Raw genomic sequence first — 12,544 nt, forward strand, 5'->3', positions numbered from 1 at the left:
GACCTTTGACTGAATGAACTAAGTTACTTTCCTTAACAAGATTTGGTTACCCTGAATTAAAGAAATGATTACAAGATTAGCCGTGTCTACTTTATTTAGATATATTTTGGTTTTGTCTCCGAAACAAAAAAAACTCCTTTAATGGCAAAGAGAATTGTTCGCCGGCAAAATCCACTAGGAGGGTTGGTCAAGGAAAGAGCGACACACAAGTCTAAGACAAAGTTTACTTCTGACTGGCAACATACACAGAAGTCAGTCACAGCTTGAGACCTGCATATTGCGTGACAGCCGCATCTCAGTGTGCTCGTTCGCATATTGATTAAATTCAATCACCGCACTATCCGAGGTTTAAAAAGCGCCTTTCTCGTTTAAAATAACGTGCATTTCAAGGGTTATCGATAGGCACCAAGCGCATGTTTGTACGGACCTTAAGCGTGTGAATCCGGTTTTGTATGTCGTTATAACTGCGGACTCAGCTATAAGACAGTCTGTTAGGAATTGCGACTATTTTAAGAGACGTATTGTGTTTATAGGTCTTTATATAAATCAAAAGAATGCTTTAATTTATTGAGACAAAGCTTTGTAAGAAGATAAATGGGTTTTGAGCAGAATTGTGGATGATTTCACTTGCCCCAGTTTCAGTTTACGCTTTCAGTGTTTTGGGAACCCAAAACATCAGGGACTTTAAGCAGATCGCTACGGCTAGCGCTAATACGGCTGCCGGAAGTTAATTTCCCCCAAAATGAGACACTGCGCAGGTACGTCGGTTGCAACCAGCCGTAGCGAATTTGCCGTAGCGTGAAATCTGACTTAGCCTGCGAACGCAGACGTATTTCCGGCTGTCACTTGGTTCCGCCGAAAAATAACGTCTGCGAACCCGAGCCAGAAAACGATTTCTGTGACGTAGGAATTCTAAGCCAATCACAGTTTAGCTCAAATAACCCCAGAACTACTGTGCGAGGTATTCGCTGTGAGGAGCACTCGAGTTTCATTCTATCATGGAATCTGATTAGCCAAGGAGGAACAAAAGTCATCACGTCACAGAAATCGTTTCCTGGCTCGGGTTCGCAGACGTTATTTTTCGGCGGAACCAAGTGACAGCCGGAAATACGCCTGCAGGCTAAATCTGACTACGTGAGTTGGGATGTTTTGCCGTAGTGGCTACTACGTTGGGTTTATTTCGCTCCTCTGGCCCTTTTCAACGGACATCTCGGCATTTTAAGAGCAGCTTCGCCTAAATATCAACTAGACTTGGAAATAGCGAAAAAATCGAATTTCTTCAAACTCGCCCAGAATGAAGCCCTACGGGCACTAGTTACAAAAATATCGTTTTAAGTTCGATAAATCAAAAATTATTTTTTCCGCAATTTTTTCGTTTCGATGCCCCAAATCGGCCAAAATCCATCGAAAATAAGCGGCATATTCAGAGGCTCGTAAACTCAAAAGTAAAAATCTTCATTACAAACTGATTGCACGTCGTATTTGTACGTCCTTTTTTGTCTATTTAGAGCTAAATAGATCGTGATTTGATTAGAACTTAAATATTTGATGAATTTCCTAAATTAACGACCCAAGACAGTTTTACAAGAGGTCTACATTTAGCTTATTTTCAAATGCTAAAAAGGCGTTCTGGTACACGGCTTTTCCCAAAACGACTAGTTTGGTGTAAAAGAGCATTCTTTCTTCTTCAAATTAGTGAAATAAAATTTTTGGGTAAATAAAATCGCGAGCGCTGAGATAGCGAACTAAATGCAGCACTTCTCCCTGAAAACGTGACCTTTGACCCGAGCGTAACGAAACCGATTACTGCAAGAAAACCCGGAAGAAAAGCAAACGCTTCGTTATTTTGAAACAATTCCTAGTGATATCTCTCCGAAACCATGATTGCAAGAAACTATTTCCAGATATGAAATCTTACAGGCTCAAAAAAGGAGCTAAAGGGCGCATTTTGACACAATAACTCTGTTTGCTGAAAATTGAAGTCAATGACCGTTAACGAATTCCAGTGAAATTTGCAAACTTGAAGTATGTTAGGCGATACTTACCTGAATATTTATATCAATAGAAGAGTCGTCTTCTTGGATTAACCTTCAAAAGAAGCAGGATCCAGATTTGAAAACCTCTAAAAGAAGAAATGTTTAATGTTCCGTGACCTGCCCGCCGCTATAAATTAGCTTAAATTCCATGCACATGCCGACCGCATGTTTGTCGTAAAACCAACTGAACTCCACTGACAGTTTCCATGGGCAACCCCAAAATAAACAATCCCCAAAAATGTAAAGTGAAATTGGCTGTCTTCATGAACAGTTAGAAGCTAGAGTCAAGTTCCATTACCTTTAAAAAGTGCTTGAATTTATTTGTTTGCGTCGACTTTGTCTACTACTCTCACGTTCGAATGCCGCGAATCGGTCACGCCAAAACAGTGCAGACCGTGCAGACTGCAGACACTTGTTTGGGCTTTTCATTGTGACTCCTTTTTTTGGGTCTAGTTACAAAATAGTGTTAAATATATCTGAAAGTTTGTCATTTATCCACAGGCTGCACAAGCGCAGTATTTGACCTTTGATTCAATAGACAAACGCGTACAAGACTTTGTATGGGAAACTTACTCAGTCTGCACGGTCTGCAGTGTTTTGGCGTGACCGATACTACGCAGTATTCGAACGTGACAGTAACTACTGAGTGAACAAAGTAGAATCAAGCACTTTTAAAAGGTAATGGAACTTGACTCTAGCTTCTAACTGTTCATGAAGACAGCCAATTTCACTTTACATTTTTGGGGATTGTTTATTTTGCGGTTGCCCATGGAAACTGTCAGTGGAGTTAAGTGAGTTTTACGACAAACATGCGGTCGGCATGTGCATGGAATTTAAGCTAATTTATAGCGGCGGGCAGGTCACGGAACATTAAACATTTCTTCTTTTAGAGGTTTTCAAATCTGGATCCTGCTTCTTTTGAAGGTTAATCCAAGAAGACGACTCTTCTATTAATATAAATATTCAGGTAAGTATCGGCTAACATACTTCAAGTTTGCAAATTTCACTGGAATTCGTTAACGGTCGTTGACGTCAATTTTCAGCAAACAGAGTTATTGTGTCAAAATGCGCCCTTTAGCTCCTTTTTTGAGCCTGTAAGATTTCATATCTGGAAATAGTTTCTTGCAATCATGGTTTCGGAGAGATATCACTAGGAATTGTTTCAAAATAACGAAGCGTTTGCTTTTCTTCCGGGTTTTCTTGCAGTAATCGGTTTCGTTACGCTCGGGTCAAAGGTCACGTTTTCAGGAAGAAGTACTGCATTTAGTTCGCTATCTCAGCGCTCGCGATTTTATTTACCCAAAAATTTTATTTCACTAATTTGAAGAAGAAAGAATGCTCTTTTACACCAAACTAGTCGTTTTGGGAAAAGCCGTGTACCAGAACGCCTTTTTAGCATTTGAAAATAGGCTAAATGTAGACCTCTTGTAAAGCTGTCTTGGGTCGTTAATTTAGGAAATTCGTCAAATATTTAAGTTCTAATCAAATCACGATCTATTTAGCTCTAAATAGACAAAAAAGGACGTACAAATACGACGTGCAGTCAGTTTGTAATGAAGATTTTTACTTTTGAGTTTACGAGCCTCTGAATATGCCGCTCATTTTCGATGGATTTTGGCCGATTTGGGGCATCGAAACGAAAAAATTGCGGAAAAAAATAATTTTTGATTTATCGAACTTAAAACGATATTTTTGTAACTAGTGCCCGTAGGGCTTCATTCTGGGCGAGTTTGAAGAAATTCGATTTTTTCGCTATTTCCAAGTCTAGTTGATATTTAGGCGAAGCTGCTCTTAAGAATTCCATTGGATACTATATCCTTTAAAGTCAATTTAAGTCAAAGATTGTGTCAAGGTTGTAATTTACGATAAGTTTTAGCAAAGGTGTTGGAATGGCGAAGTGAGTCAAGTGTTGAGCACGAGGTTGTTTTTCTTCGGTTAAGTTTGCTTTGAGGGTTTAGTGAAGATGTTTTATATCTGGATAACTATACGATGCTATTTTGCTTCTTTGAGTATTGATACACTTGTGTTCCTCACGTGCACTCGATATTCTTTGAGATATTTGTCTCTGAAATTATATATTTTATCCATCAAATTGTTATGGTACAAAGTGTATGGCATTCGCTTTCGCTCAGAAATAATCTGTTCGCCCTAAGAAGGCGAATAAACGGCCATCGTCCTTTGAGCTAAGCCATTTGGCTGTGAGAAACTAAATAAAAGAGATTTTAAACTCCTTAGCCGATGTACGTTTCTTTCATCTTTTTATTTCGCTTTGCTAAACTTAAAATTTAGCCTGCAAACAGGCTCCCGGCGAGGACGGAAAAAAATTTCGGCGAGCGCGAGACAGAAGAATTCTGAAAGCGAAGCGATCGGGGCGTGGACAGGGGAGCCTATAGACTTTGTTTTTGTTGTGCCTATGGTCTGCCCTTGATGATAAGCCTGTAACAAATCAGTCAATGAGGTAATTAGACCTGTCAAGAAGCTAAATTTTCTGTAGTTGCAAACAGTTCGAATCGGCCTAATCAAATAGCCGGGTCGGGCCGGGGCCCGGGCATCATAATATAGAGTGCGAGTAAGCAACATGTTCACGGAATATTTCAAACTTATCTTTGTCGCTCCAGAGCCAATACTTAGAGAGCTTAAAACATATTTTTCAATGCTGAAATGAGCCTAAAGAAATAATAAGCACACGATAGAGGTGTCAAACTCTTCGAAGCGACAAGCAGTTAACAGTGGAAAGTCCGGAAACCATGCCTTAAATGACCTCTAAAAAAATTGCTGTAGCACCGCCAAACGTCCAGGGGGGGGGGGGGGCACTCCCATATATGGGCTATATAAGTATGTGCCGCTGTAAAGGGTATGGTTTTCAAGCAGTTTACTCTAGGATAGGGTATATAAATCAGAGCGTTTGGGTCTAGAATAGGGTATCATTTTCCAAAAACTGACTAGTTGGTTGAAGATTTTATCTAGACTAAAGCAACTAGGAATTGCCACTCAAAAATATAAAAAAATCAAATCGGCAAGTTTAAATTTACGCAAATCAGCCTCAATAGTGTCGATAGATGGGAGGATTTGGGGAGTTTACTCTAGTATAGGGTAGCAAAATTCAGCTGAACTAGCTCTGGAATAGGCTAAGGGTTCCAGGGTCCCAGCGGCACATCCCCACCCAGAAATTCCCAAAGAACCCCCTCGGGGTCAAACGGCTTCGCTCCACTAACTCCTACTTAAAATTCCTCCTCATAACAGAGCGTAAAGTACCCTTCAAAATCACTTGTGAAATAACGAGAGGTCGAGAGACCGAAACTTAAGAGAGAACGGCAAACGCAGTATTGTCACGAACCGTAGGAGTCGCGTAATTTTATAAACATCTGTCAAATATTCATCTCAAAGATGTCAACAATCAGCAATTTAACCAATCATATCATGACACCAGGAGCTGGTATCATAGAACGGCGGATCAATAGAATGTCTACAGGCTCCCTCGCTTCGTTTGGACTCACGGGGAGCCTGTTCGCAGGCTACTTAAAATTAATTTGGCAGACCACCGAGACGTACTCTCCCCAGACCTTTTCAGTCATGGCAGCCGTAGTAGCCCAGCCGTAGGGATTTGGGTACTGGGGTACCTAAAACACGGCGATACCCAAATCACTGTGACCGCTTCAAGTGGGTTTGAGCGAGTTTGTGAGGAATTTTTACAGTTTTTTTCGGTTTTAGAGATACCGTCATCAGACTGGCACGAGAAAGGGTAGAAAGAAAATTATTTTTCGCAGAAAACACGTTGTTTTCGACAAAAAGCTCGAGTTCCCTGAGAGATTCTTTGATCATGTCGAAAGACAGCGAAAGATTTATCAAGCGCTTAGGATGAAAGAATCAAAGCTCAAGCAGCTGACAAGCAGCTCAAGAACACAGTTTTATGGAAAGAGACGTTTTTATGTGGATAACTTCGAGGATGTGGATTTAGAATACGACTGCTGGCTTAACAAATGCTGAGAGATCACTAAACATCTGTAATAAGTTGACAAGCTCCGTAGATTCTAACAAGACTTTGTTCACAGGCCAACATGGCCGCTCACATGGCGAGAGACAAATCAGAGGATCATGGGAAACGTCCTAAAGCATGATGGGACATGCTTACACGCTTTCTTCTTCAAACAGGAACTCACAAGAAACAATGTAAAAGGCTAATACATAACAGATAAAAAAATAAACTTATAATGTCAGTGTTCTCTTCCAGTCGTCTCATTCTCGATCCATCCAGTCCTAAGCTACAACAGCGGGTATTCTGATCCTGTGACAGGAAAGGTGATGTACAATAAGTTTGATGTCCAGCATACTTTAGTCAGAGTATCTGGCAGGACGCCGAATCATTCGACCATTCGACGTTGGAGGCCTAGGTAAACTGGGCGATGAAATGACAGGAGATGCCTGTGACGGTGTATAAGGACTGGCTAGAGAAAGGGACGCTGCTGGTGGAGTGTCATCAGCTGAGGGCAACAGAAGGGTTACAGGGGCTGGAGATAGTATTGATGAGGAGCTCTCTGAAGACCTTGGTGGCGTTGGTGACAGACTTGTTGAAGACTCTGGAGTCAAAGATGGAGGTGCTGTGGGTGATAACGAATTAGAGAGCAGTTTGTCAGGGAGAGTTGGCGCAGGCCGGTCCTGAGGCGGGGAGTCACTTGTGAGCTGCGGTGGTGCAAGCTGAATTTGGACACGGTTTCGTCTGATTTGACTGTTGCCAGTGTCAATGAGGTACGACCGAGGACCAGCAGAACCAACCACTTTTCCACTGATCCAGGATTTAGCTGACGGGGTAGGTGGTGGTCTTGCATATACATAGCTTCCTGGAGGAAGATCAGGGAGAGGGGCACTTGCATGTTTGTCATACGAGTTTTTCTGCTGCAGTTTACGATGGACATGATCAGCTACTACGGTATCACTTGGAGTGAAAGGCTCCAACAAAGCTGGAAGCTGAGGCAGATCGCTGCAAAGTGCGCGTCCAAACAGGCGCTGAGTAGGAGAATAGGTGTGCCTGGAGTGTTACGGACAGACAAGAGGGCTAAATCCACATCCTCTGCTGTGAGAAGAATGTGCTTGGCTGATTTGACAGCAGCTTCTGTTCGTCCATTTGACTGGGACCAGTATGGGGAAGATGTAATATGATTAAATTGGTACTTCTTAACAAATGTTTTAAATTGATCAGAAGTGTACTGAGCACCATTGTCTGTGATGGGAGTGTGAGGAATTCCATGTCGACTAAAATGCTGCTTGGTAGCCTGAATAACTGCTGAAGACTGAATGTTTGGAGGCTGATCAATTTCATAGAAGTCACTGTAATGGTCAACTGTAACTAGATAAGCTTGACCATTGAGTGCAAACAAGTCCTGGGAAACTAGTTGCCACGGTAGAGTTGGTACTGGATATGGTTGGAGTGGCTCCCGTGGATGCTGATGAGCATGCTGGGCACAAATACCACAGGATTGGCACATGTCAGTAATTTGACTGTTAAGGCCTGGCCAGAACAGACAGCTGCGAGCGTGACGAAGAGTAAACTCAGGGCCCCGGTGGGCAGCATGGAGCTTGTGTAAGAGACTGTCATGAAGCGCAGAGGGAATGATGACATGATCCTGCTTGAAGAGCAATCCATCATGAGCAATGATTTCATGACGTGCAGGCCAGTACGGTCGTGCCAACTCTGAAACAGCCGCTTTGTCGTTGGGTCATCCTCTGCTGGTAAGAGACTGGAGAATGATCTGCTCAGGATCTGTGCTAGCTGCCGTTCTGATGTCTCGGAGGGTGTTATCTTGGAAGCCAGAGAGATCAGGATTATTGGATTCAAACTCAACTTGGTACACCAGCTGATCATGAAGTTGCTTATGAGAGGTGATGGGAAGAGGAGCTCGAGACAGAGTGTCAGCAATGTGGAGAGAAGAACCTTTGCGATATTCAACATGGAACGTGTATCGCTGGAGAGCCAGCATCATGCTCTGTAGACGACGTGGAGCTGAAGGTAGGGGACGTTTGAAAATAGTCTCCAGGGGTTGATGATCACTGTGAACAGTCACATCTGACTTTCCAAAAAGGAGTGAATCAAATTTGAGGAAGGCGTGAACGATAGCAAGGGTTTCTTTCTCAATTTGAGCATAGCGCTGTTCAGTTGGCGAAAGAGAACTGGAGCAGTAGGCCACTTGTTGCCACTGTATGTTGGAAGAGTCGATGGCGTTTGTGGCAGGTTGGAGCAGTGCAGCGCCCAGGCCATATTCAGAAGCATCCACTTGGAGCATGATAGGAGCCTTAACATCAAAGTAGCGAAGACAAGGTGCTTTGGAAACTAGCTCCTTGGCCTGTATGAGAGCTTTGCTGTGTTGTTCAGACCAGAGGAAGTCTTGCTTGATGTGGGTGAGGTCACGAAGAGGGCGGACTACTTCACTATGATTTGGGCAAAATTTGGACAGGTAAGTGATTATTCCCAGAAAGCGACGGGTGGCTGCCTTATCTTGAGGTTGAGGGATGTCAAGAACAGTAGTAACTATCTCTGTGCTAGGTTTGAGTCCCTCTGGAGTAAGGATGTGACCCATGAACGGTGCAGTTGACGTTTTGAACTTGATCTTGTTCGGGTTGAGTATGGGGTAAACAGGTCTGATGATTGCCTTGTTGATAGTTTGTGAGGGGTCCAAACAAATACGGACTTTAGCAGGTTTAGTAGCAGTTGCTGGACGCTCCCGAACCACCATGTTAGAGATCCAGGGGGTGGGTTCATTTACTCGAACCAGCTGACCAGTTTGGATGAGCTTATCTAGTGCTTCCTTGATGACAGGTAGCTTGGGTGCAGCATAGTCGTGAGGGGCCGCTTGGACAGGCTTCCCTTCAGGATTAAGGGTGAGTGAGAAAGGTTCACTCAGTTTGCCTAAGCCTTCAAACAATTCTGGATTCGTAAGTTTAATGTAATCTAAAGTTAACTCACCAAGAGGTGGTGGGGATGATGGGTTAGCCTCCAATTGATTGACAGTGTCCACATCATAGTTGATAATGCCCACGTGGGTGCTGTCAGCCAGACCCAAGAGAGGAGCATAGTAGTGTTCCGCAGTGATGATTTGGACTACAATCTCAGGATTTTCCACGGCGAGTGCACTGCAGTGTAGTTTGCCCAGTGGTTGGGATGACTGCTTTTGAGTAGTCAAGGAGGCGAACGGAAGATGGGCTCACTGGCACTGGAGGAAGCTTGTTGAGGTCTGTGACATGTATGGTGTTGCAGGAGCAGTCTGAGTCAATCTGAAATCTGAGTCGCTTGATGGATGATGATGTAGATGCAGGAGAACTGAGGTCAAGGTAAACAAAGATGCCTTTAGGTGCAGATGAGACTTGACAGACATCATGCGTGATGAAATAAGCGGGTTGATGAGGGTTGGTGTGGGTAACCTGTTCCACATCAGATGCAACTTTTGCAGAAGAAGCCCTGCACACCTGTTGCTAATGTCCGCGTTTTCCACAGGCATTACATGTGTCATTCGAAGCAGGGCTGGCATGACGAGTAGTATGGGGCCTACGTCCACACCAAATACAAGTTTTGGAGTTAGTTTATCCAATGGCAGGAGGGATTGGACGACGAGGAGGACGAGATGGCCCTTTTGGTCTGTCTTCAGTGGGTGTGACTTTGTTAGCTGCTTCTTCAAGATGTTGCTGAGTGATAGCAGAGTCGGTTTGAATGTTGGCTTCAAAATCACGAGCTTTGGAGATGACTTGAGCAAAAGTGAGGGATGTTAAGTCTTCATGAGAAATTATGTCACTGCGAAAACGTCGAAATGAATCATTTAAGCCAATGACAAAAATGTCCCTTTGTAATCTGTCATCCCCTGCAGGTGGAAAATTACACTTCTGGTATTCCAAACGCACGAGAGTGTCACGCTTGAATGGACATACCTGGCTCTTGTTTCAGCTCTCGAAGAAAATTGTGCGTGCTTTGAATAATTGGTTCCCCACCAAGATAATGTTGTGAAAGCTTGGTTAGCCACTGAGCAGGATTTTGTTTTTCGTCTTCTGATATTTGAGCGTCGATGGTCCTAGTTAAGACGTCCCATTCCGCTTGGGGAAACGCGGGACGGAGAGCGGCCATGGCTTTTGGACGTTTGGCTATTATCCAGTAGTCCTCACTGTCGATGGTTTTAGCCGCATTTATGTAATCTTCCATAATGCAGAAGTCTCGAAAGTTCGCCACAAAAAATTTGAAAGCACGGCGGCGATCCGATGAGCTGGCATCGAAGACTGGTCGATCTTTGCCCATGGTGCAACAGAGTCTGATCTGTGAGTGAGAAGAGAGAAACTTGGAGAGAAGACAAACGATCGAGAAGAACACTCGAGCCACGTGAGTTGAGAGCGAGACTGCGACCATGTAATCTTGTCCAGGAGGGGCGAGTCCGGACAGCGAACGAAAGACATGGCCGCTCACATGGCGAGAGACAAATCAGAGGATCATGGGAAAAGTCTTAAAGCATGATGGGACATGCTTACACATGCGATTGTGATAGGTTTTTGTTGTCAATGCGAAAGAGCGGATATGCAAATTTCAGTCTTCAGTGGAAACGTGACACCTGACCACACAGTGCTTCAATTCTTTCAAGGGCAGTAAGGTAGCCGAAAAAATGTCGAAAGTAGGAAAATATGGTATGAGAATGATCTTTGGTAAATAGCCTTTCATTCTGAATGCTAGTATAATTTTCATCGATAAGTTTATTTTGCAGCGCATTGGAAAACTCCACAGTCGAGCTGTTGCGTGACATGAACTTATTAGCAACCTATAAATATAGCTCTGATACAGTAGTCACACAGGTCCTCACCCCTAACGTTCTCTCCCTTAATTGGTAGTCAACTAGGCCTTTTCCCCTTTGCAGAATATGAGCGGACAAAAACTTGATGAGAAATCTTAGCAGTGTGCATGTGTCTTCCCTTTCCATGCCCAAAAATAACTTACAATTACCGTTTGTCGGGACAGTTTTAAATTTAGAGGTATTTTATGTTGAGTTTCGTTCATTTTGTAGCAAATGTAACAATTTTACCTTTCATGCCAACGTTTGTAATTTGATGCTTTTGTTTTCCTCGCCAATGTATGCAACAAGATACCTTTGTTTCCAAGAAAATATAAGAGAGATGTGTATTTTTTCTACTCACTGCTGGAGATAAATGGAATATAAAAGTTAAATACCTGCTGAAAAGTCGAAGGGGAACGATTTTGTTTTATTCAAAACGCAAATTTTCATTTCATCGATAAACAAGAACTAATCTAATTATCAGTCACGTCGAGTCATAGAGTAGTGTGTTCTTATTCAGCTTTGGTGTTAACTATAAAACCATGTCAAATGAATACACAATGCTATCGAGTAATACAACTGAGGAGGGTTTCAACGAGAAGTATTGAAGGTAGAGATATTTACTTGACAAAAATTATATCCCACATCGGTGAGTGAGTCACCTCATCAACTGGTGAAATTAATTGGGGATTTCAGTAAGTGCCACAGAGTCTGCGGCAATAATAATGAAGTTTTTGGCTCTCTTTCATAGAGGAGGAAACAAACAAGCTGCTAAGGAGAAGCAATATGTTTCCATTCTTTTTTTGAACTCCGGCAAACACACAATAATTGAAGGGGTGAGTGCAAAACCATGCTAAGTGACGATTTGGGTGAAAAAAAAAAATTTTTCGCGAAAGGGCTTGAATTTTTGCATGTGGTCTTCAATGTAATAGAAAAACGTGGTCCTGTATTTTTGTCGCTGGTTTTTGCTTCGTTTATTAAGACGCCGCTTGGAAAACCGAGTAGTTTTTCTGCATACGCAATATCTCGAAAACGAAGCGAAGCTTAGCGGAAAAACTACGGGACATTGTTAAACATACCTAAACAAAACTGCATGCGAAATTTGGAGCGTTTTCGACAAAGTTCACTTTTGATTAAAATACCTAGCGCCTTTTTCCCGCCGAGGTCTTCAAATAAACGAAGCCGCGCCTCTGTTATGATAAACAGAGCCGATCCTTTGTTATAATAGCCAAGCCAAGCCTTTGTTATAAGTCGAAGTCCCGCCTCGGTTTATCATAACAAAGGATTGGCAAGCCGCGTCCGCAAGGACTTTGATTTCACTTAGAAAGCAGCAAAATGTCAATTTCACGCAACGTATAAGCTCAAAAATGTTGATTTTAGGTCAAAAAAGGTTTAAATGTTGATTTCACGTTAACGCGTGACAGCAAGGAGGTTGATTTCTCTTAGAAACGAGCAAAATGTCAATTTCACGCAACGCATAAGCTCAATGATGTTGATTTCAGGTCTAAATAGGTTAAAATGTTGATTTGACGTTAACACGTGACGGCAAGGAGGTTGATTTCACTTAGAAACCAACAAAATGTCAATTTCACGCAGCGCATAAGCTCAATGATGTTGATTTCAGGTCTAAATAGGTTAAAATGTTGATTTGACGTTAACGCGTGACGGCAAGGATGTTGGTTTTACTTAGAAACCAGCAAAATGTCAATT

Source organism: Orbicella franksi, chromosome 6 (assembly GCF_964199315.1).
Source record: "Orbicella franksi chromosome 6, jaOrbFran1.1, whole genome shotgun sequence".
In the NCBI taxonomy this organism is placed as follows: Eukaryota; Metazoa; Cnidaria; class Anthozoa; order Scleractinia; family Merulinidae; genus Orbicella; species Orbicella franksi.